At 40.3% G+C, this 25,482-nt stretch overlaps 1 protein-coding gene across 1 annotated transcript in view; it reads right to left on the reverse strand.

Moving 5' to 3' along the window:
* LOC109278650 (carotenoid-cleaving dioxygenase, mitochondrial) overlaps window positions 1-25,482 on the reverse strand; it is a 107,820-nt gene that overhangs the window by 76,109 nt on the left and 6,229 nt on the right. The gene's annotated exons all lie outside the window — the stretch shown is intronic.

Here is a 25,482-nt window from a genome sequence, read left to right on the forward strand (position 1 = left end):
TGAGTGAAAGCATATGGTAGTTTTCTATGACTGACTTATTTCACTTAGCATTATGTCCTCTGATCCATCCATGCTGTAGCAAATGGCAAGATTTCATTCTTTTTATGGCTGAGTAATATTCCATTGTATATAAACCCCACATCTTCATTATCCATTCATCTGTTAGTGGACACTTGGGTTGCTTCCTTATTTTGGCTATTGTAAATAATACTGCAATAAACATAGAGGTGCATATCTCTTTTTGAATTAGTGCTAATATCATACTTAATGGTGAAAAAATAATGCAAGAATGTCAGCTCTTACAACTTCTATTCAACATCATACTGAAGATTCTAGCCTGTACAATCACAGGGAAAAGAAAGAAAAGGAAGTAAAACTGTCCAGATGTGCACAAACCATGACTTTCTATACAGAAGATCCTAAGGAATATGTACACATGCACACAAACCCCTATTAAAATTAATAAGGGGGGGCGCCTGGGTGGCTCAGTCGGTTGAGCGTTCAACTTTGGCTTAGGTCATAATCTCACAGTTTGTGGGCTCGAGCCCCGCATTGGGCTCTGTGCTGATGGCTCAGAGCCTGGAGCCTGCTTCGAATTCTGTGTCTCCCTCTCTCACTGCCCCTCCCCTGCTTGTGCTCTCTCTTTCTCTCTCTCAAAAATAAATAAAAATTTAAAAAATTTTTTTTTAATTAAGCAAGTTGAGTAAGGTTTCAGACAATATTAATAAACGAAAATAAATTTACTTCTATATATGAAAATGAACAATCAGAAAAAAATAAGAAAAGCAATTCCATTCACAATATTAAGAAGAATAAAATATTTATGAATAAATTAGCAAAAGAAGTTCATGACTTGTACATGAAAATTTCAAAACAATACTGAAGGAAATGAAATATGATCTTAATAAATGGAGAGACATTCCATGTTCAATGATTGGAACACTCAATATTGTTAAAATGGCAGTTCCCCTGAAATTGATCTATAGATTCAATTCAATGTCTATCAAAATTCCAGCAGGCCTTTTTTTTTTGCAGAAATTAACAAGCTGTATCTAAAGTGTATATGGAAACCCAGAACACACAGAATAGCCAAAAAATGTTGAAAAAGAACTTCTTTTGCATTTCCTAATCTTAAAACTTAATATAAATTGGGGCATATGGGGGGTTCAGTTGGTTGAGCATCAGACTCTTAATTTCAGCTCACGTCATGATCTCACAGTACATGAGTTTGAGCTCCATATTAGGCTCCGTGCTGGCAGTGTGGGGCCTAGCTGGGATTCTCTCTCCTTCTCTCTCTCTCTCTCTCTCTCTCTGTCTCTGCCCCTCCTCTGCTCATGCTCACTCTTTCTGTCAAAATTAATAAACATTTTAAAAAATATTGTTAAGGGGCGCCTGGGTGGCTCGGTTGAGCTTCTGACTTCGGCTCAGGTTATGATCTCGCAGTTGACGAGCTCAAGCCCCTTGTTGGGCTCTGTGCTGACACCCCCGAGCCTGGAGCCTGCTTCAGATTCTGTGTCTCCCTCTCTCTCTGCCCCTTCCCTGCTCATGCTCTGTCTCTCTCTGTCTCAAAAATAAATAAACATTAAAAAAAATAAAAAATAAAAAATATCTTTAAAATAATATAAGCTACAGTTATCAGTACAGTTTGATAACTGACATAAGGATAAACATAGATAAATAGAACAGACCTGAGAGTTCAGAAATAAATTCATATATTTATAATCAATTGATTTTTTTGGTCTACACCAAGCAGTAGTTAATTTTATTTTATTTTTTTAATGAAATTTATTGTCAAATTGGTTTCCATACAACACCCAGTGCTCATCCCAACAGGTGCCCTCCTCAATGCCCATCACCCACTGTCCCCTCCCTCCCACCACCCGACCAATTGATTTTTGATAAAGACAGTTTGATAGAAAGAGTCTTCAACAAATGCTGCTGGGACAACTGGATATCCACATGCAAAATAATGAATGTAGGCCCTTACCTCACCCTATATACAAAAATTAATTCAAAATGGATCAGAGACATCAATGTAAGAGCTAAAGCTGGGGCACATGGCTGGCTCATTTGATAGAACATGGGACTCTTGACCTCAGAGTCATAAGCTCAAGCCCCACATTAGGCACAGAGATTACGTTTTAGAAAAAACCAAAAACTAAAGCTATAAATCTTATAAAAATAAAATTGGAGAAAATGTCAAGACCTTGGTTTTTGCAAAAAAATTTTAAACAATTCAAGAAGCATAATCCATTAAAAAATAATTAGTAAATTGGACTTAATCAAAATTCAAAATTTGGGGGTGAAATTGGGTGAAGAATAATGGGACTGCTCTGCACTATCTTTGCAACTTCCTCTGAACCTTACATTATTTCAAAATTTAAAAAAAAATTGCACTCAAAAGACATCACAAGAAAATGAAAAGACAAGCCACAGAGTAGGAAAATTTGTAAATCACACATATGGTGAAAATTTATATACAGAATATAGAAAGAACTCTTACAACTTAATGAGAAGACAATCCAATTTTTAATTTTTTTTTTTTCAACATTTATTTATTTATTTTTGGGACAGAGAGAGACAGAGCATGAACGGGGGAGGGACAGAGAGAGAGGGAGACACAGAATCGGAAACAGGCTCCAGGCTCTGAGCCATCAGCCCAGAGCCTGACGCGGGGCTCGAACTCACGGACCGCGAGATCGTGACCTGGCTGAAGTCGGACGCTTAACCGACTGCGCCACCCAGGCGCCCCGACAATCCAATTTTTAAATGGGCAAAAGATTTGAATAGATATTTCTCCAAAGAAGATGTACAAAAGCTCATAAGCACATGAAAAGATGCTTAATAACATTAGTCATTAGAGAAATGCACATTAAAACCACAATGAGAAACCACTTCCTGCCCACCAGGATGGCTATTATCAGAAGACAGATAACAAGTATCAGCAAGAATGTGAAGAAATAGGAATTCTCATACATTGCTGATGGAAAAATAAAGTAGTACAGCTACTTTGAAAAATAGTTTTGCATCTCTTTTAAAGTTAAATATAGATTTTTCACTGACCCAGAAATTGCATTCCTGTATATCTACTCTAGAGAAATAAAACATATTCACACAAAATTTGTACACTCACATTTGTAGCACCATTATTTATAATAGTCAAAAAAAGGGGCACCTGGGTGGCTCGGTTGGTTAAGCGGCCGACTTCAGCTCAGGTCATGATCTCATGGTTTGTGACTTCAAGCCTCGCGTTGGGCTCTGTGCTAACAGGTTGGAGCCTGGAGCCTGCTTTGGATTCTGTGTCTCCCTCTCTCTCTGTTCCTCCCCCACTCACACTCTGTCTCTCTCTCAAAACTAAAGATTAAAAAAAAATTTTTAATAGTAAAAAAAAAATTAGTCAAAAAGCTCAGACATCCATCAACTGGTGAAGGAATAAACAAAACGTGGTATGTCCATAATGGAATACCACCACTAATAAGCAAAAAGTAAAATACAGATACATGCTACAACATGGATAAACTTTAAAAATATTATGCTAAATAAAAGAAGCCAAACTATTACATGCTTCTGTTTATATGAAATGTCCAGAAAAGGCAAATCCATAATGACTGAAGAGTAGATTCATGTTTACCTTAGGGTTAAGGGTGGGAATAGGGATTAACTGTAAACAGATATGAAGGATCTTATTAGAGACAAGGAAATGTTCTAAAACTGGATATGGTGATGGTTGTACATGTTGGGGAGGAAAAAATTTTACTCTATCCTTCAGATTTCTTCTAGCTGGTCTAAGAATTAAGCTGACATGAGACATGGGTGACTCGGTGCCTCACTCAGTTAAGTATACCATTCTTGATTTTGGCTCAGGTCATGATCTCACAATCAGGAAACTGAGCCCCTCATTGTGCTCTTGGATGGGCATGGAGCCTGCTTAAGATTTTATCTCCCTCTCCATCTGCCCCTCCCCCATTTGTTCTAAAAGAAAAAAACTGACATGAGACAGATTAACAATAGAAAATAAAATTTAATTTCATATGTACAGGGAATCCACATAGATATGAGATTCCAAAGACAGTCAGGCAAAATGAGGTATATATGTCATCTTGAACTAAGGAGAAGGGGCCATGGGTCTGGGATTTCAAAGGGAAGAAAATTAATTCACAGGAAGATGAAAAAAGTACATGTTTGGTAAACAAATATTTGCTGGGCCATTCAGAAACAACGGGATATAGGGAGGAATTTTAACAAATAGATTGCTACATTCCTCCCTGTTTAAAACCCCTAGTCCATATTATACTGTAGTTATCCATGGTGATGGCTCCCTTCTTGGTGATAGCTCTCTTCCTCTATCTAAATTCTTTTTAGACAATTGGAGGAAGTTCAAAGTTTCTTCCTGAGTCTTTTGGGCCTTGACTGTTTTCAGTCAAAATAATCTGTATGCCAAAGTGGTACATTTTGGGGTGGCCTGCCCGTGGCCCCTACTCAACTTGGTAAATCTAAATCTAAAACTACAAATCATTGAATTGTATACTTAAAATGGGTGAATACATGGTATGTAAATTATAAACTTGAACAATGTTATTTTTTAAAAGGAAAAAAATTCAGTTTGATCACATTTTTATTTTAACGTAATATAAAATTAAGACCCATTCATTACAGAAATTTTAGAAAATACTAAGGAACAAAGAGAAAAAAAACTAAACTACCCCTCCTTCCATCTTCAGATAACCATTGACATTTTAGTAAAGATCCTTACAGTTTTTTCTTTCTATAGGAATGTAAGCTGAGAAAACTAAAACAACAACAACAACAACAACAACAACAACAACAACAAAACACAACTCCCTACCCCTTGCCCTGGACAGAATCTGGTAAACTTTTACAACAATCCTTTCAAAGATGCAGGTGAAATCTTAGACATACAAAAGTTGAGTGTGTGCTGGGTGGGTCTGGATATAAGAAATGGAAAGAGCTGAATTGCTCCGCATAAGGAAAGAGGGAGCTCTGGAAGGGAGAGGACAGAGGGCCCTAGCTTAAGTCCCACATCCCACACCAAAACAAAACAAAACAAATACAGAGCCAGAAACAAGGACTTCTGTGCAGGTAATTTATTTGAGAGGTGATCCCAGGGAGCAGGAGTGAGAAACGTGAGGTGAAAAAGCTAGTGTAAGGTGTGTTGTCCCTGTGGGCCTGATTTTTCCAGAACCTCTTGAGAGAAAAGCTTGCAAGAATGTCTCCCTTTATTATTCCCATGGAGGAAGGGAAGCAGGGGCATTTCCCCACCAGCTTCCGACACCCACTAGTTGAAGGTTGCCCTGGGGATGTTAACCCCCACACTTCTGAACTGTACTTGGCTAGGCAGATTTATCTGTAGGAGAAAATGGGAAGATATGCAACACACTCAAGGCAATATTTTTAATATGAGCTGGCATGGAACTATCTGCTGCAGTTATTGCCAAAATCAGAAGTGGGCTAAAGAAATGTGATAGAGGCACCAGACTGGATCAAAGCACCAGGGAAAGAAGGTAGAGATCAAATGGTAGAAATCAACAGAGGAGTTTTGAAAAACAGAGAAGTAGGGGCACCTGGGTGGTTCAGTCAGTTAAGCTCTGACTATAGCTTAGGGCATGATCTCTTGGTTCACGAGTTCAAGCCCTGCATCAGGCTCTGTGCTGACAGCTCAGAGCCTGGAGCCTGCTTTGGATTCTGTGTCTCCCTCTCTCTCTGCCCCTTCCCCGCTCATACTCTGTCTCTCTCTCAAAAATAAGTGAAAAAAAACATTAAAAGAAAAACAGAGAAGTAGAATTCCCTGTTTCATTGAATCTAAGATGCCACTGATTATAAAATGCATCATTATTTTATGTACCACTATGAAAGAAAAGATATTGCCAATTAAATTATGACATGCCTTCAATTGTAAGGCACATTCTTTTTAAAAAAAACTTTTTTTAATGTTTGTTTATTTTTTAGAGAGAGATAGATCATAAGCGGGGGGAGGGACAGAGAGAGAGGGAGACACAGAATCCGAAGCAAGCTCCAGGCTCCAAGCTGTCAGTACAGAGCCCAATGTGGGGCTTGAACTTATGAACCGCAAGATCATGACTGGAGCTGCAGTCCACTTAACCTACTGAGCCACTACCTGGGTGCCCTGTAGAGCACATTCTTATTTCAGAGAGACTACAATGTGAAAAGTTGCACACTTTAGGATTGATGAAGTACAGACACAATTTAAAACTATTGGATTACTCTAATGTAAATGCCTCCACCACCATAACTTTAACAGAGTCTGCTAAACACATAGCATTTTGTGCAGCCCCTTTTTTGTGAAAATTACAGGGAGTGGATGAATTTCACATCTGAATCAGTGTGAGCAGAAGAGTAACATGCTATGGATATCAAGATAATCACCACTGGAGGAAGCAGGAGCTTAGAGCCAAAGGGGGCCCTGAGTGTCAGGAATCTGAAGAAACTTTCAGAACAACACTGGACTTTCTTCAATTCATTGAATGGGAGTAGGAGCCAATCTTAACCAGATCTTAATAGAGAGAGTAGTTTTTTAAAAAATACAAAACTGGGATCATATTAAACACATTTTATTTCCTTTTCCTCTTATTTACATAGTGTGGTCCCTTTTTTAATTGGCTAGAATCTGAAGTCAGTGTTTGCCACAGACTTGAGTCATAGAAAAATAAATCTGATCATGCATCATCTTATCTGTAAGCTTTATTTCAATAAAGTTGACATTCTTAAACATTTTTATAATGAAATTTTAAAAAATGATTAAGAAAGTGTGCAGTGGGGCACTTAGGTGGCTCAGTTGCTTAAGCCTCCGTCTCCTGATCTCTGCTCAGGTCATGATCTCATGGTTCATAGGATTAAGCCCCATCTATGGTTCTGTGCTGACAGTGTGGAGCCTGCTTGGGATTCTCTCTCTCTCCCTCTCTCTCTGCCCCTCCCCTGCTCGATTGCTCATGTGCACACTCGGTCTCTCTCTCTCTCAAAATAAATAAACATTAAAAATAAAAGTATGTAGTAATGAATCTGAGAACAGCTCTGTTGTATCACCCCTGACCAGTTGTCTCTGGCGTCATCAGGTTTAAGAAACTAACAACCTGTGTGGTGCCCTTTTGTTCAAACTCCCTGATCTTGTTTCCTTATATTTTGACTTCTGATCATGTAACATGGATATTTAGAAAGCTGGTATGAAGGGATGAATGAGAATGGGTTTTGGAGATGTGTGACCTTGTTTTGCATCTTGTCCCAAACCCGAGACCTTCCCCATAACCAAAGTACACAAAGAAATGTATGCCCCGGACACATCTTTCAGAGGCTCGGTTTCCTCACATATAAAATGGAAATAAAAAGAAATACCTACCCGATAGGATATTTGTACAGATTACATGACATAACATAAATATCTCAGTGGCATTTGGCCCTGGAACATACTAGCTAATAAATATTATCTCCTTTCTTACATTTTCCACGTACCCTCCACCCACTTCCAACTAAGGTCACATGGAGGCACACACACATCATCTGTCAGAAGAAGTAGGGACTTTCTTCCTACAACACTAAACGCACCCTGCTTTAGGTAATTTTTTTTTCCCTGCAGTGTGTAAACTTATTGCTCAGTCTAGAGGAATAAAAACATCACTGCTTCTCCTAAAATTCTTTCTGGCTGTTAGACATATGTTGCTTTTTCCCTATCTTTTCTCAACACATGGGCTTTATAATTGAATGAGAAGACATCAGGTCATAAAAGCCTGTTTTATTTTGCTTGTTTGTTTTCTAAATTTTAAACCCTTGATTTTGTTGCGCAAAAGAAATCCAATTTAACCTAGTCAACAGAAAACAGCAATTCACAGTTTGCGGTTTGGTAAGTCTGCTTATGATTGTCTCTGGACAAAACCCATATAGCAAAACAAAATCTTCTATTCACATTTGAAAGCATATTCAAAATGCAGTCTTTGTTTTTTCTTTTTTCTCCCAGTGGTCATGTGTTTGCACATGGAGAGGCCCTCACCTCCATGATAGGACTTAAGTTAAGTATATCTTAAAGAGCTCAGTTCAGGAATCTAGAAAGTAAAAAGAGTCAAAGGTAGAGGAAATCATTAAATTTGGGGTAGGATGCCATGAAATTCTATCCACCTCAAAAGAGCTCCTCAATTGAGCTACAAAGGAAGTACCTCTGTTTCCACCTCTTAGACTCCAAGATGGTCTTCAAGATATTTTTAGAGTCATTAACTCATTTTTTTTAAGCCACTGGCCAAAACAAACAAACAAAACAAAACAAAACAAACAAACAAAAAACCAGGGGAAGATTATTTCCAGAAAGTTCTCAGATACCATATCCTGAACACAGTGCCTTTTAAGACCAGAGGCACACATCAGGCAGAGCCTTGGGACTTCCAAAGATGCACTGCAACACAAAGGGTAGAAACAAAGCACAGGAGAAGAGAACTTGTGGTTGGCTGGTTGGGGAAGTCATCACAGAACAAGTGCAATTTAAGCTAAGCTTTGAAAGACAAAAATTCCAATAGACAAATGTGAGGAAGAACCCTTTCCTCCTAACTTGTGAACCTGGATTTGCTGGAAGTTATCTCTGAAGGTCACAGCGCTAATCATTGTAGCAGGTATGGAGTCTGCGACTATAAACTTTGATGGCTGAGAAATGCAACCTTATTTTCTATTTTAACTTCTCCCAAGTTCTCACTCTGCTGAAGCAGCAGAAACTTAATTTTAGTAATTGCTGGGTGCCCCTCTTTCTCCACAGTTGTATCTAAGTTCCACAGGGAGAATAATACCAAGGTGTCAGCGAGGGGATGGGTATGGAATCTAGCCCTTGATCATTATCTACAGATCCTCACATCTGCCGAGATGTCCATCATCTCCTTTTGGTCAATAGGTTGCTACCGAGCAGGCCCTCACTCCTGTCCACAAAACCTGTTAGGAGTATGGCTTTCTCCATCTACATGGTGACTTTATTGGTTTCCTCTCCAGGATCTGTGTGATCCCTCCATTACATAGCATACAGGTGACTTCAGTGGGATTGACATAAACTGCCACCCCTCCCAGCAAGTTCCATTGGTGGATCCTGATTGACTCAGGCATAACCTCATCCTTCTTGCCTTGATGGCAATTCCTTAGTCACAATCCTTCTTCAGAGGTAAGCACATGACTGAGGTTGGTCCAAACAGAAGTCCAGGACTATTTTTTCATGATGGGGAGAAGAGAAGTTTCCTTTCTGAACCAGCAGATGTGAGGCCTAAAACTTATACACACATTTTGCTCTTAGGAGGGAAGCCAGCCTGAGGACAAAGCCAACACCCATATGAGAATAGCAATGGAGCCAGTGCCTAATCAAATCACTCCTACCTTGAGCCTGCTTTGGATTCTGTATCTCCCTCTCTCTCTCTCTGCTCTTCCCCCACTTGTGCTCGCTCTCTCTCTCTCTCTCTCACACACACACACACACACACACACACACACACATACACACACACACACACACACACACACACATACACATACACACACACACACACACACAAAATAAACATTTTTTTAAAAAATTCAAAAGCATTCTAATGAATCCAGGCAACTTCAGTGACACTCCTGAGTGCACTGAAAATATTCTGGTTTTTCTGGACCCACTGGGCTCAAAGACCTCTGAGAGGTTGATCAGGTCTTATCTAACCAGATATACCATATAACCATTTCTTTTTTACTGTCATTATGACTCCTAGGACTCTACTCAGAAGAGGAGGAGTAGATCCCCTCTATTTCATGTCTTATAAAGCAATCTGTGTGTATGTTGGGGGTGGGAGCATCAACCTATACCCCTCCCTAAAACCCAGCTTGGTGGGAAGTCAGGTTTCCATGACCTCCTCAACCAGAAAAATCTCACTAGTTCCCCTCCCACCTTTATCTCCTCCACTGCCTTTCTTGGGGAAGGAGAGTGGGTACTGGTTATAGGAGAGTAGCCTACTTATCCTGTACCTCCAAACCAAATTGTCTCTCCTCTGAGTCCTCTTCCTCTTCTTGGCTGAATTGTTGTCAGGGTGGAAAGGGAAGGCCAAAGGATAATAGGAAAAACCAGAAAGGAAAGGGGGAATCATCACAGGTTAGTGCTCCCTGGTCAGAGGAAGGTCCATATCATAAGTAAATATCACATAAATGTTAACTCTCAAATTTATGTTTGAAGCCCAGACATCTCTCCTGAACTTCAGACTCATATATTCAACTCTCTACTAACCATTTCTACTTGGATGCTTATGAGACATCTCACCCTTTACTAGTCTAAAATGGAAAACAACCCCATCAGTTTCCTCCATTCATATTTGCCCTATAGCCCTTAATGTCCTCCAGACCATGCTTTGTGGTTGAAGCCCCTGAGAGGCACCTTCTGGGGCATGGTCAAGGAACACTCCTCCTAGAAACAGACCTTGTATGGTGCCCTCGGGCATCTCTGCTGTTCTGACACCACTAAACCCTGCCTTCCTGCTAATGCTCTCATTGCACTGTAATAGCTTACAGGGCCGTATGCCATCTGGTCCCCCTCTCTGATTTTGTCTCCTCCTTCTCTCCTCCATACCCATCAGTTCCAGCCACATCAGCCACTCTGCTCCTCAAACAAGCACTTGCACCTTCGGATCTACTTGTTTTCTCTGCCTGGAACTCTCTCTTCACAAAGGTCCAGTGACTAATTCCCTACCTCCTTTAAGACTTTCATGAAATCTCTCTTTTTCAATGAGGCTTGTCGTATTATTTTTATGTTTATTTTTGAGACAGAAAGAGAGAGGGAGTCAGAACATGAGCAGGGGAGGGGTAGAGAGAGAGGGAAACACAGAATCAGAAATAGGCTCCAGGCTCTGAACTATCAGCGCAGAGCCTGATGCGGGACTCAAACCCACAAACCATGAGATCATGACATGATCATGAGCCAAAGTCAGACACTTAACCGACTGAGCTACCAGGTGCTCCCCTGACTATTTTTTTAATACCATAACTTACCCTATCTCACTCACCCCCAGGGACTACTGATCCCCCTTACATTGCATTGCTTTTTTTTTTTTTTTTGGCATTGCTTTTAATTTATAGGCCCATCACCTTTCAATATACTATAGAATTAACAATCACTATGCTATTGTTTATTATGAGATTCCCCACAGAATGTTGGCTTCACAAAAGCAAGGACCTGTGTCTGTTTTATTCACTGATGTATGCCAAGCACCTAGTGCAAAACCTAGAACATAGCAAGGGCTCAATATATGAATACAAAGGAGTAAGTGAAAAAGGCAAAATACGGATTCTGGGGCTTAATACTTTCTTACAAATGGAACAAGTTGGTTAATAAAATACACAAACTTCCAAGTTCTCTGAGGCCTTGAGGACCCCAGTCAATAGCTTCAGCTCTGAGCTGAGGAGCAGAGGGGAACATCTGTGACTTTTGATTTTAGTCACCATTTAGCAGTGGCTACTAGCCTTAGGATCTTGCATGGTTCAATACTTACTATAGAAGAGAGAGAACCACCACCTGCTGGACCCCCGGCCACTAAGGAGAGCTGTGCAGGTGGTACATTGACATACAACTCTAACACAGTGGCCCTGCTGGGCAGCATTCCTTTCCCATTTGTTGACACCTCATATGCTCACTCACCTTCTCATGTCCAGAAAGACTATACTCTTCCCTCGTGGCACCCTGGCAGGAATGGTTATACCCAGGCAAGAGGTAATGGAATCCCTCCCTACTGAATGCCTATTATGTGCCAGACATTATTTCATTTGACCACACAGATATCCATGAATTGAGTTCCTACTACTATCTATGAATGGAGTTCCTAATGTGGAGGTTCCAAAAAAAGCTAGTATAGTCTATGGCAGGTGCTCACAAACTGCTCGAGGAAGCAATCACGACCTGAAGTAGGGATAAGGTAGTTTCCCTGCTCCTCTAAGTAGTGATTAAGCCTGGGCTGCCTGCCCAAATCACAAGCCTTGTCAGTTAGTGGCTTCATGAAGATAAGAACCTGGTTTCATGGTCCCTTCGCATCTTCGTGGTCTGTCAGTCTTTGATCTGCTACCTCACCTCTCCACCTCACTGCCTTCCAGCCAGCTCATCAAGGTTGGAAGCCATGTGTTGCATCCCTGAGGCTCACATGTGAGTTTCCCCCACAGGTAGAGGAAGACAAACCAACCTAACAAGAATTATTTGAGGATCTTTCATACATCCGACAAATATTTATTGAAGGCCTACTATGAACCAAGCTCTTCTACAGGCACTGTGATTCAGCAAATGAGAGAAACAGGTCCCTGTTTCCAAGAAGCTAACATTCTAGCAGAGGGGAAATGAGACTAGACACATTTTTTTTTTAAAAAAAGATCAAAATATCAGATAGTGGAAAATGCTATGTGGAAAATTAAGTACCTCTATGAAGAGGTAGGAATTTAAATAAGAATGGGCCAACGCAAAGTGTCCCATGCCAAGATTATGAGGAAGGAAGTACATGCTAAGCAAAGAAAACAGCTAATGTAAAGGCCCTGAGGCTGGAAAGAGCTTGGAGGGTGTGAGGCTGAGAAAGAGGCTCTTGTGGCTGGAGGAGAGTTAGCAGAAGGGAGAGAGGCAACAGCACATTAAACACAAAAATGCTTATTTAATGATAATGGTAATAATAACAGGGGAGCCAGACAGCTAAGGTTAAACAGTGGACTCTTCCTGGAAATGGTGATTTTTAATCAGACTTAAGGTAAGAGACTTCTTTCGGTAGAAACAAAGAGGAAACAATTACTACATACTGTCGACTTCTCAAAAGTGTCATCACATGTGCTTTGTTTTGTTTTGTTTACAGTAAGAAGAATAAGACTGGAGGGAAAAATCCGTGTTGGGTAGAGAATTGCATTGTCTTTTTTATTGAGGTGTAACTGATATATAACATTATATTATTTTAAAGCATACAACACAATGATCTGATATTTGCATACTGCAAAATGATCACCACAATAAATCTAATTAACATTTGTCACCATACATGGTTACAGAAACTTTTTTCTTATAATAAGAACTTTTAAGATCCACTCTCTTAGCAACTTTCAAATATGCAGTACAGAATTCATAACTGTAGTGGCCATGCTATGTTGTATATGATATCCCCAGGACTTATTTATTTTATAACTGGAAGTTTGTACCTTTTGACTCCCCTCACCTATTTCCCCCACCAACCCCCACCTCCTGCCCCCCCTGGCAACCACCAGTCTGTTCACTGTATCTATTAGCTTGGGTGTTGTTGCTGTTTTTCCATATTACACATATAAGTGAAAACATATCTGTCTTTCTCTGTCATATTCTACTTAGCGTAATGCCCACAAGGTCCGTCCATCCATGTTGTTGCAAATGGCAAGATTTCATTCTTTCTTATGGCTTAGTATTTGTATATGCATACCTCTTTTTCTTTATCCATTCATCTATTGATGGACGCTTAGGTTGTTTCCAGATCAAACTGCACTGTCTTAAAGAGATGGCTCCAGCTATCTGATTCCAATTCCGAGGGAGTTATTTTATCATTCTGTAAGTTGTACAGATAACTGATAGCAATACAAAATCATTCATATCTATATACACACAAGTTCTGTCGTGTCCAGTGGAAAAGAAACTGACTTCCCACCTCCCTTCTGAAAAAACCAATTTTGCTACCAGTTGCACATTTATTTCAATATTCTTGACCTAAAAATGTTCTGTTCTTTGGATTCTCTTTTGAACAGCTAAAATCTCTCCCCAGTTCCCTCACTGATGAGTAGAATAAAATCTGTAAGGTGTGATTATTTTGATGTCTGTAAAAGAGTCCTCACTTTATCTTCTTTTGAAAGTTATCTTTTAACAGGATGAAAGGGAGACAGGCAATATAAGAAGGTGGGAGAAACTCAGGGGGAAACCAAGAGACAAAAGTTAAAAGATAAGGCAGTTCTCTTATAAAGTCTGAGGGAATAAATTAGAAGCCCAGTCTCCTGAGGGAGTCAATCCAATGCAAACTTTTCTTTTTTCACATCTATTGTTCTCTTGAGTTGTGTGCTGAGAAAATATAATTCAGGACAAAATCTTCTCCCAACCCAGAAATCTTCTCTCCGCATTGGAAGAGAAAGAAAACAATTTGGTATTGAATAAGCATTAAACCAGAATGTGATGTACATCCCGGGCAATCCACTAAGAGATTGAAAAAAAACATAAAGAAATTCCACCCCCTTTTATAGCCACACAGGTACAGCCCATCACGTACATGTTCTCAATGTAAGAGGACACGATAACACCATTTACCACGCATAGTTCATCCTAAACTCACCTGGTAATTGGGGTGACCATCTGTGTCAGTGAATTGGTTTTATACAAAGAAAAAACAAACTTCCATTTTTATGACAGGAGGTAGTTTTTCAACCGGTAGCCAGGAGGCCACTGAAGCGTGGCTCCTACTGGCCCAAAGAAACTGGGAGATAGGGGCACTATTCCAAAGAGGTCCCCAGACCCTTGAGGAAGACCTACCTGGATCATAAAGCTGGCCAAAGGCTTACTTCACTTTAAAAATTTTTTTTCTTTATTTTTGAGAGGGAGAGAGAACATGAGCAGGGGAGGAACAGAGAGAGAAGGAGACACAGAATTCGAAGCAGGCTCCAGGCTCTGAGCTGTCAGCACAGAGCCTGACGCGGGGCTCGAACTCACAAACCATGAGATCACGACCTGAGCCGAAGTCTGATGCCCCACTGACTGAGCCACCCAGGTGCCCCAGGCTTACTTCACTTTTAAACCAACTTGCATATGCTTCAAAGAAACAAAGAAAGATCTTACAAGTTTTCTAAAGTAAATGCTCTAAGAAAATGGAGGGTGGAGGATGTCTCTTCCCTTATTTTTAACGGGGAGAAATAAGCCTGATTTTAGGTGTGTATTTGCCCTTATATGTATAAATCATTTCTCAGTGTAACTTCACTAATTCAACCGCACAGTTGGAGGTGTGAACAATGCACTCCCCCAAAAATGTAATGCTCGGCCCTCCAAACTACAAGTCCAGCGCAGTGTCCTTGAGGTGCTCTGCTCCCCTTTAAGTATACAGGAACCCTGCATGAGTACAGTGTCCAGAGAGAGAGAGAGAGAAGCTCGAGCCCCCTTGACATTTGTGGCTGAAGGATGCCTCTGTCACCACCGCATTAGTTGCTCCTGGAAGGGTCACTCTGGGGGCCGGTGTCACAGATGTCCTGAGAAGAGGGTGAGGGACTTTCCATTTGCTGTTACAGTCTCAACTAAAGAGATCCTGGAGAGAGGGCAAGCTTATGCCTCCCTGTGAAGTTCGTCAGCAGTTCTCAAGACGGCCATTCCTTTAATGCAGCCACTTCCCAGGAGGCAAGTCTGCCCCGAGAAAACTGAGTGAGGCCAGGTTCCAGCATTGGGCACCTCACAGACTGACACCTGTACCCTTCTCCTGCTCACTTTACCAGCACAGAGGCCAGCTCCCTGATTACCTCGCCACACGTCGTGGTGATTCTACAGCACAGAACCGGAACTCTCAGCCTCACCTGCGACTAAGTTGAACTGGGCCATGCAATTTCCCTCCTGCTAAACTTCCTAACCTTGAATGTGGGAGGGAGAGGTTGGACCCCTAAAGGAAGAGGTTCCTGAGTTGCTCAAGATTTTCTATCTGCTCCTGGGAACCATGCACATTATGAAACTGGAAAGTGGGGTGGGGGGGGGCAGGGAATACAGTGACATTCTTTTCCACAGACAACAGAGAAAAAAGTCACAATTCTGTAGCCAGCAAAGGCCCATTCAGTGGTTTCTTTGAGTAATTTCTGCTGTAAGAGATTTGCAGCCTCCACTGACAAGTCAAGCAGCAGTATAATCTCCAAGTTTTCCTTTACCAGGCATCCAGCTGCACTTAAAATTAATTGGTTTAGAATTGGAGAAATAATTTTGCTGTATTCTCTCAATACAAAAATTCAGGTTTGAAATTAAAGTTTACTTTTCCTTTGCAAGGAGGAAAAGAAATGGGGTAACTTTTAGAAATAGACTGTGAGATAGGTAATCAGATTAATGAGTAGTCCTACTGACATTCAGAAGCAGTCACACTGTCTCCCCCAACACATACCCTTTTTGTTTTGAGAGCATAAGACTGCTTCATTCCAAAACACCCCAAATTAGAATGAAAAGTGCAGTTAGTTTTGTATGGCTCTGAGTCTTTTTCATCATCTTTCCTTTTAACGGGATATTACAATATTCCTAACAACTCATACTTTCTGAAAGTATATAAAGGAAAAGTTCGAACTAAAATGGATCAAGTAATGGGGCACCTGGGTGGCCCAGTCGGTTAAGCATCCAACTTTGGCTCAGTTCGTGAGTTTGAGCCCTGGGTCGGGCTCTGTGCTGACAGCTCAGAGCCTGGAACCTGCTTCAGATTCTGTGTCTCCCTCTCTCTCAGCCCTTCCCCCGCTCACAGTCTGTCACTCTCTCTCTTTCAAAAATAAATAAACATAAAAAATTTTTTAAAATAAAAATAAAGTGGATTAAGTACTGTGATTATTCAAATAGCTACAGCTATCACCACAGTAATGCCAGTGGACTATTGCCTTAACTTGCAGATGCCAAATTGAGCAAGAGGTGTGGGGATTTCCACTCAGTTTCACGGGAAATGACCTGAAGAGAACATTATATTGAGATTAAGCCGCTCTTTTACCCCTGTGACTGGCCTTGGTTCATAAGTTTCATGGGCTCTGCTGACTCACTTCTCTATTTAAGATGTTTATCAGCCAGGAAATAACTTACGCCATCAGAATCCATTTCCACTTTGAATGATGCCAAAGTTACAAAGCAACATGGGAAGAAGCTTAATTCCTTATGTGTGTGTTACAACATGAATGCCAGCAAAGAAAAAAAAAGTTTTACTTTTTACAGGAATCCTTTAATAGTCTGGCATTCTTGACCACCATTGTTCAGAAATAAAGAGGGGGCAGCTGACTGACCAGGCTGGGCTCCTCCGTTTGTCTGAGCCTTAGTAGGATTATATGGGGTCGTGGAAATGGGCTTCAGGTTTCAGGATCAGATCCTTACACTTGTCCAGTTAACCGGTAGAGATTAAGTTCTGGCTGTGCTTTTAAGACACTAATTTATAAACCAAAATGCTAATTTATTCAGTTTTTATACATTCACATACATATACACATAGAGACACAATAAAACTGTCAACATTCTGGGGTCCACTAGTCAATATATATACTTCCCAGTTAAAAAAAAAACCTATTTAAAAACCAACCCATTTATTAGGGTGCCTGGGTGACTAAGTCAGTTGAGCATCTAACTCTTGATTCCGGCTCAGGTCACGATCTCATGGTTTGTGAGTTTGAGCCCCACATGGGCTCCATGCTGACAGTGCAGAGCCTGCTTGGGATTCTCTCTCTCCCTCTCTCTCTGTCCCTCCCCCACTCCCGTGCACACATGCTCACTCTGTCTCTCTCAAAAATAAATAAACCTTTAAAAAATAATAATAAATAAAAATAAAAACCAAACCATTATTAGAAGTTTACTTTTGAGTATCACATCCTGTCTATTGTCTTATGTGCATCCTCATTGAGCTTATAAACTCCTGGAGCTCAGGAGCTATGTCTTTTTCATTTTATATTCCCAGGGCCCAGCCACAGTGCCTGGTACATACATAGATATTTAGATTTTTTTGTTTTAAATTTTTTTAAAAGTTTATTTATTTTTGAGAGACAGAGAGAGAGCACAAGCAGGAGGGGGGCAGAGAGAGAGGGAGACACAGAATCTGAAGCAGTTTCCAGGCTCTTGAGCTGTCACTGGAGAGCCCAATGCAGGGCTCAAACCCACGAACCATGAGATCATGCATGACCTGAGCTGATGTCGGACATTTAACCAACTGAATCACCCAGGTGCCCCAATATTTAGATATTTTTTAATATATGAGTGAATGAATAATAATGATGTACGTGAAATCTCTTTGCAAAGTGTAAAGCACTACATAAATGAAGAATGACAATTGTGAATAAGGAATGTGTTAATGGCGCAGAGCCTCCTTGGGATTCTTTCTCTCCCTGTCTCTGCCGCTCCCCCACTCACACTGTCTCTGTCTCTCTCAAAATAAATAAATAAACTTAAAAAAAAGAAATACTAAAAATACATTTTTGAAGCTTTTATTTATTTATTTTTGAGAGACAGAGAGAGTGCACAAACAGTGGAGGGGCAGAGAGAAAGAGAGGGACAGAGGATCTGAAGCAGGCTCTACGCGCACAGCAGAGAGCCCGATGTGGGGCTGGAACTCATGCACCCTGAGATCATGACCTGAGCTGAGGCTGGACGTTTAACAGACTGAGCCACCCAAATGCCCCTAAAAATACTTTTAAAAAATAAATAAATATAAGCAAGATTAATGTCATGTCAATTAATGTTTTAGGTAACATTCTTAGAGATACACAGTACAGAAAATCAGGTTCTAAAGCATTTTGGATGACCAAAATATAAAAATGAAAAATGAATTGATATGAAGAGAGAGAAGTAGGGGATACCAAAAACTAAAATTTAATATCTCTGTACCATGTGTTCACCAACTTAGAAACTCAGGTTCTATACCTAATTAAAAGAAAAACAACTGGGCAATGTCTCTGCAGGAGATTGTTTGAAAATTTGTTTGCCCTTCTTTTATCCTGGGAGTGGGAATGAGGGAGAACAAAAAATATGGGTCAGTCAAGAAATATTTTCCGGACAATACTGTCAGGATCCTCTTGCCTTACAGAAAAAAAAATGAGATCATATTGATTGTGTTTAGGTGAGATGTTGAGTATATTTGGGTTAACATGAACACCTAAGGGGGAGATAATCAGTAGAGGTTAGACCCTGATCTGGCCAGAAGAATGTTTGGATATTCCTAACTCTTTACCTAAGACAAAGAAGCTAAATTAAAAGTTATTGAATCCCCCCAAGTCTCTAAGTCATAGGAAGAAATCCACCAGTGACAAAGAAGCCTCTAATTCTGTTGTAACAGCCTTGAGGGAGAGGAGCCAGTGACAGTCATAGTTTAGGGTTGGGGAACTGGTGCCCTGGCCACAAACTCACAGGGCCTCTGACACGGTTGAGTTGTAGTTCAGGAGGCACCATTAATTTTGGGTCAGCCATTAGTCCCATCCACCTGCTTTAGGGGAAGAATATTCAGACCTGAAGCAGGAGAATTGGTAGGTAATAGAAAGTGCCACTTCCTTCTTTATTCACAGCATCTGAATTTCCTTTAAAGTATATGGTATTATAAACAATAATAACAACTTTGTAATGGTAAAATATTGAGATAGCACAGGAAAGATTTGGATAAGCTAATCCTGACATCCTTTAGAAACAAAATCCCTTTCTTCCCGCTGGAAGGAGCAGCGTTCTTGCCTCTGGGTCCAGTCTCCCTCCACCCAAAGTTGCTCCTCCCCCCACCAAAAGAGAAAAAAAAAAAAAAAAATCAAACCTGTAACTATTTTTTTTTATTTTTGCTTTGTTGTATTTGCATTTAAATCACATGAATCTCAAATGATGATGATGATGATGATGATAAACTGGGTAGAAAGTTTGGGGAAACTAGTCCTTGAGTATAACCCTGGTATAACCTGGAGTTAGGGGAGGAAGCAGGTGTGATTTGGAGTTAGGGGAGGAAGTAAGAAAACCTTACTGGGACAGCATATTTTTACAAATCACAATTCCTCATGTCTTTGATTAGCTGAGACTGACAGACAAGCCGGCAACAGCAGTAAGAGGGAGATGCACTGTCAGCAGGCCAAGAAGCGCACAAAGACAAAGCTGTCAGGAACTGGGAAAGAGGCCCAGACACGTGCATACCAGTCTGCCCTCCAGATCACACTTTTGTTTTCAATTACTTTGAGAGAAAGAAAGAGCATGAGCGGGGGAGGGCAAAAAGAGAGGGGGAGAGAATCCCAAGCAGGCTCCTCACTGATGGCCTCAGTCATGAGATCAGGACCTGAGCCGAAACCAGAAGTCGGATGCTTAATCGACTGAGCCACCCAGGTGCCCCCAGGTAACATATTTTAAGGGAGGGTCTGACCATCAAGCCATTGGACAGAAATCAAAACCACAGGAAATCCTCACTCACTCTGCTTGGTAACAAACACTAAAAAAAAAACAAACCTAAATCTAAACAGATTATCACTCTGTTCAAAGTTGAAAACAGAGAAAAAAAAGGCAGCATGGAAACTACTAGAACAAACCAAAACAATAAAGCAAGAGAAAGGAAAAAGTATTCCAGAGATTCAGAAGCTTCAGAGAAAACAAACAACAACAACAAAACTGTAGGAAATGGATGGGCATTTTATGTAAAACTGAAGAAAACGTGAATGTATAGTAGAAAAGCAGAAGACAAAAGATAAGCAAAATTTTGATAATTGTAGAAGGTGGGTGATGGGGACTTGTATACATTTTAATTTTTATAGCAGAAGTTTTTAAAACTAGAGATGTTAAAGATCATGAATTCTGCAAAACTGCAACACACTGCATACATCTGCAAAAATACTAATTTCACTTCAATAAATGAGTTGTGTAAGAAAACATAATTTGGAAAAATCCTATTTATAACAGTAAGAAGGAGTATAGTGGGAATAATCGCATTTAGGTAATAAAAGCTACTCACACAAAAATGATAAAACTTATTAACCCTAAAACATAGAGAGGCCAGACAAGTCTAAAATAAAGTGAAGAGGGCCATGCTTTCCAAGTTAATACATAGATTTTATACAAGACCTAAAGTGGTACTGTGTAAATGGGGATAGATTAAATTTCTCAGTCATATACTTCTTTGCCATCACATTTCTTTTAAGCTCCTGAGCCTCATGTACTAATCCTATTTTTTTAAGTTTATTTATTTATTTTGAGAGAGAGAGAAAGAGAGAGAGAGAGAGAGAGAGAGAGAGAGAGAGAGAGAGAGAGAGACAGAGAGAGAGCACGCAGGTGGGAGAGGAGCAGAGAGACAGAATCCCAAGTAGGCTCCTTACTGTCAGCGTGGTGCTTGAACCCATGAACCCCGAGACCATGACCTCAGCCAAAGCCAGATGGTCAAAAAGAATGAGCCTCCCAGGTGCCCTAATAATCCTATTTTTTAAATTTTCTATATTTTACAATGTTTTGACATCCCTGGGGAGCCTTGCTGGCTGAGTAGAGACTGCCTTTCAAGGCTAGCTAATTCCTAACACAGTGAACAACTTTCAGATGAGTCTCTTGTTCCTATATAAACCAACCTAACCCAAGCCCATGTTCCCAAACACATCCTGTTAGGTCTAGCTCTCACACACAAGGCCAAGATTTGCCCTGCCCTGAATCATCCGAGGGCCAGAAACCAGACATGCAGAGGGGGCCCTATGCCCCAAGGCCTGCTGGAATTACTCAAACTATCCAGTATTCAACTGCTAGCCTTTCCTGGCCCTGCCTTTCCTTAGAAAGTGTAACAATGGCTGTGCCCTATGCATACCCTTGCTGCTGTCTCCTGACTAACACTGGGGCTTCCCCCTGTGGCCCTGCGAGGCATGGCAGGTCTTTCCCTTCTAGTGCAACTTTTCTTTCCATGGCAATGACTTCTCTGTATTTCCACTCCGTCATTTTTATAAATTAAGAGTTGGGCACACACCATTTCACCTTTCTGCATTCTTTGGCCATGATGTCTAGCTTCTTTGTTTTGTTTTAATGTCTGGTTTGTTTTGTTTTGTTTTGTTTTGTTTTGTCAGAAGCAGCTGTTCCTGCCAAGAAATATTTATTTAGAGCATCACAGTTTTGTTGAGCATCTATACATGGTTCACTAGCCACACCATGCATCTGTTCTGTGTATAACACCTCCTTCCACACAGGCGCGCTTGCTCACTTGCTGATGAAAAAGAGGCCACGGAAGCCATGAGTCCTTCGTTCATTCAACAACTTTTCTCCCGCCTACTTAGCATGCACCAGGGGTGCGAATACAAAGACAGCTGAGACATGATGCCAGCCCTTAAAAGTGTCACAATCCAGCTGGGTAAGTAAAACAGGTCTGGATTGTAGATTTCTAAAGATTCTAAAGATTTCTAAACTGTAATAAATGTGAATTTCATTTAGGGAGTCCGTTCTTTTGCTTTGGCATCCTTCTAAAGGGTCTCCCAGAGAGCGGTTTCACAGCCATGAGGCTGACACTGAAGTCCAATTTGTGAAAGAGCTTACTTATGTTTCCAGAAGAAGGGAGAAGAGCTATTTAAATAAGTAGGTATCTTCTGAGTGAATAAAAGAAAACTATATAACCAAATTAAATCAAAATGGAATATTAAAAAACTCTCTACTCAATTAAATAAATACGTTAATAAAAGAAATAAAAAGGCAAAAGAAAAAAAAGATGAAAAGACACTGGTGACGACTCTGTCCCCAGTTCTAGAGCAGGTAGGCATGAAGAAGAGGCTGAGGAAGAGCTGGCAGAGAAGATAGGGAAGGCCGTTCAGAGCCTCAGGGACAGGAGATGCCGAAGTATGGTAACATTTATTTATTTGTTTGTTTGTTTTATTTTACTTTATTTAATTTCACCTTAATTCCAATATAGTCAACATACAGTGTTATATTGGTTTCAGGTGCATGATGCAGTGAGCGACTCAACAATTCCATACATCAGCCAGTGCTCATAACAACAAGGGCACACCTTAATCCCTCTACCATATTATTCAATGAGGGAAATTCTAGAGATACTAGTGACATTTCCCTCAGGGTTAGGAGCAAAGCAAAGATGTCAGCTACATCTGCTACTGCTCAACATTTAGTAGAGGTATTAGCCAATTCGATCAGTATGATAACATTTTTACTTTAGCCTCTGATTGATTATCCACCTCGCGACCACACACCACTACTCAGTTTCTTCTGACCAGAAGCTTCTCTTCACTTTCACTACAACTATTAGTGTATCTTCCAAAGGGCTGGACTGGGACTTTTGCTTTTAACCAATCCTTTTCTGCATTAAAACTTGAAAACACCGTGTGGGAAAATCCCTTTCTCCATTCTTTCTTCTCGGATTTACCTGTGAACTTATTCATATATTATAGCCCTTCACAGTTTGAATCACAGACTTTCACTTACCTAAGGTCCCCCCACCCCACCAGACTCTCAAATCCTGGGGTGCAGGAATTCTCCCTTTCCCATGAATATTTACATAAATGTGGAGCAGAACCAGATAGGATGGGAAGGACTCCACCTCCTCTTTCTCATGGGATCCTCAGCAAGCCCATTTGTTTTCTCCATGGTTCCTCCTTTTCTGCCTGCTACACAGTAACATCACCCATTGTGTTATTAAGCTTTCTCATCTTTAATAATCACATAAGTGCTATGGTACCTAAGTGAGGTTTTAATTATTATAAGCAAAGATGTTGCTATTTCCATGGACTTAAAAGCCACGTGTCTATTACTCTTGCTCATTTTTCTATAGGGTTGTTTATATAGATTTCTCACTGATTCATTTTCTAAGACAACACTTAGTTAATCTGTAAGACTATCCATTAAAAATGACACTCAACCTATTAAAAGGCTAGTTTTGGAGTCAGGTGGATCTGTGTTTAATTCCCAGCTCTGGGTATTTGTCATCACCTCTAAAAGGGAGATGAAAATACTTCCTCTCTCGTAGGGATGCACACAGAGATGCCATGAGTATGAAATGAGAAAAGCAGCAGTGTCCCTGGTATGTAATTACAGGTACCATTTGCTGTTTACTATCATCATCATTAGAAATAAAAACAGCAACACAGTAATGGAAGATTATATTGGTACAGGATTTTTAAATGTTCTGAGTATTTTAACATCCTTTAAAATCTTTATAACCATCCTGTCCAGTAGGTAGGACTTTGCTGAGATAATGCATTATGTGTTTTCTCTAGACTAGAAGAGCAAATCGAGTTGTAGGTAAGAGTAAATCGAGTTGTAAGGTAAGGTCAGACAGGAGAGAACACCAAGTGTAAGTAGGCTAGGTCTAGGAGCTAGATCAAATCACACCTTGTAAGTGAGGGAAAAACTCAATGCACAAGGCTACGCCTGAATGGACAGGAGATTTGCATAGTGGAGCCTGGATTTTCTTGAGCTCCAATATTATATGCAATGTAGAAACTCCAAGTCCCCACTCCCTACCCCAAAGATTCTGGAAATTCCTAGGAGGCGTATATTCTTATGGTCACTTCTGGCTCCAAGCTCCTTCCTCCAGTGAATTGGTACATGGTACAGTCTGTGGATCATCTTGGCATCTACCATGTGCTTTCCAATAAGGCTATTGCTTTGACCCTGAAAGAAATTTACTCTTGATACAATTTCTAAAATAAAACAAAACACTCAACACTCTTGCAAGATATAGTAGGCATTAGTGAAAATTCATGAGGGATAAAAGAATGAGTTATAGTGTCAAAATGCCAAAAAAAAAAAAAAATCTTCAAATTGTACATGGACACCCTTGTCCATTTTGGGGTCACTGCACAAATCAGGCACTGTTTTCACTGGCTACTATATTCCTCTGGTCCCAGAGATCCCGGTCTCCCTCCATCTTGCCACCTCTTTTCTCATCTGTCCCTCTGATACCTCCTCTTTCCTAATTCCCTTCCTGGATTAGTTCTGGGAACTTCAAATTCTATTTTGCAGAACAATTCAGCTCCCCTCAATCTTTGCCCCCAAACTTGGGCTTACATCTGCATTTCCCAGTCCAATGCATGCTCAGAACAACAACAAAATGTTCATGTAACTAATGGTATCAGAAGACTTTGCACGTTGGCCTCATTCTCTCAGTTGTGGTTATACAACACATTTTCCCCCTCTTTTGCATCATCATTTACAATTTCATACAGTAGCAACATACTCGGGTCCATGTCCATTCCCAGCGCTCAAATGTTCACTGGAGAAGTGAACACATTTTTTGGAGAATGAGGATGAAGGCTCCAGGTAACAACACTCTTCAGTCTGACAACGAGATTTGAGATCACCAGCCTATGTCTACTCACTACCGAAGCCCACCCAGCTAATTTCATCAAAGAATGCAGAGCAAGAAGAGGCCAACACCAGCAGAATGATAAAATACAAACTACGCACTGTTGTTTTATTTGTTAATCAATCTTTTTGATTGGAATATATGTTCATCGTCAAAAAACAAACATTACAAAAATATATAACTACTGTTAGTAGTATGGCACACACACACACACACACACACACACAATTTTCTAAACAAAATTGGAATCAAACTGTAATAACCACTTGTTTAAAAAAACCATTTGTTTAAAACCACTTGTTTAAAAAACCATTGTTTTTAATTAAGATGTAGAAATACATCTTAACTTTAAGGTAAAATGTTCTTAACAATGTTTGTGCTTTGGGAGGAAGACTTAAAACGATAAAGAACATTCTACTAAAATTATTCCTTTAAGTCACATTGCTTGGACTGTTGGATTACATCAAGACAGATGCCAACTCTATCACCTTCACTG

This window comes from Panthera pardus, unplaced genomic scaffold, assembly GCF_024362965.1.
Source record: "Panthera pardus isolate Hobbes unplaced genomic scaffold, ASM2436296v1 HiC_scaffold_12, whole genome shotgun sequence".
Taxonomy (NCBI): domain Eukaryota; kingdom Metazoa; phylum Chordata; class Mammalia; order Carnivora; family Felidae; genus Panthera; species Panthera pardus.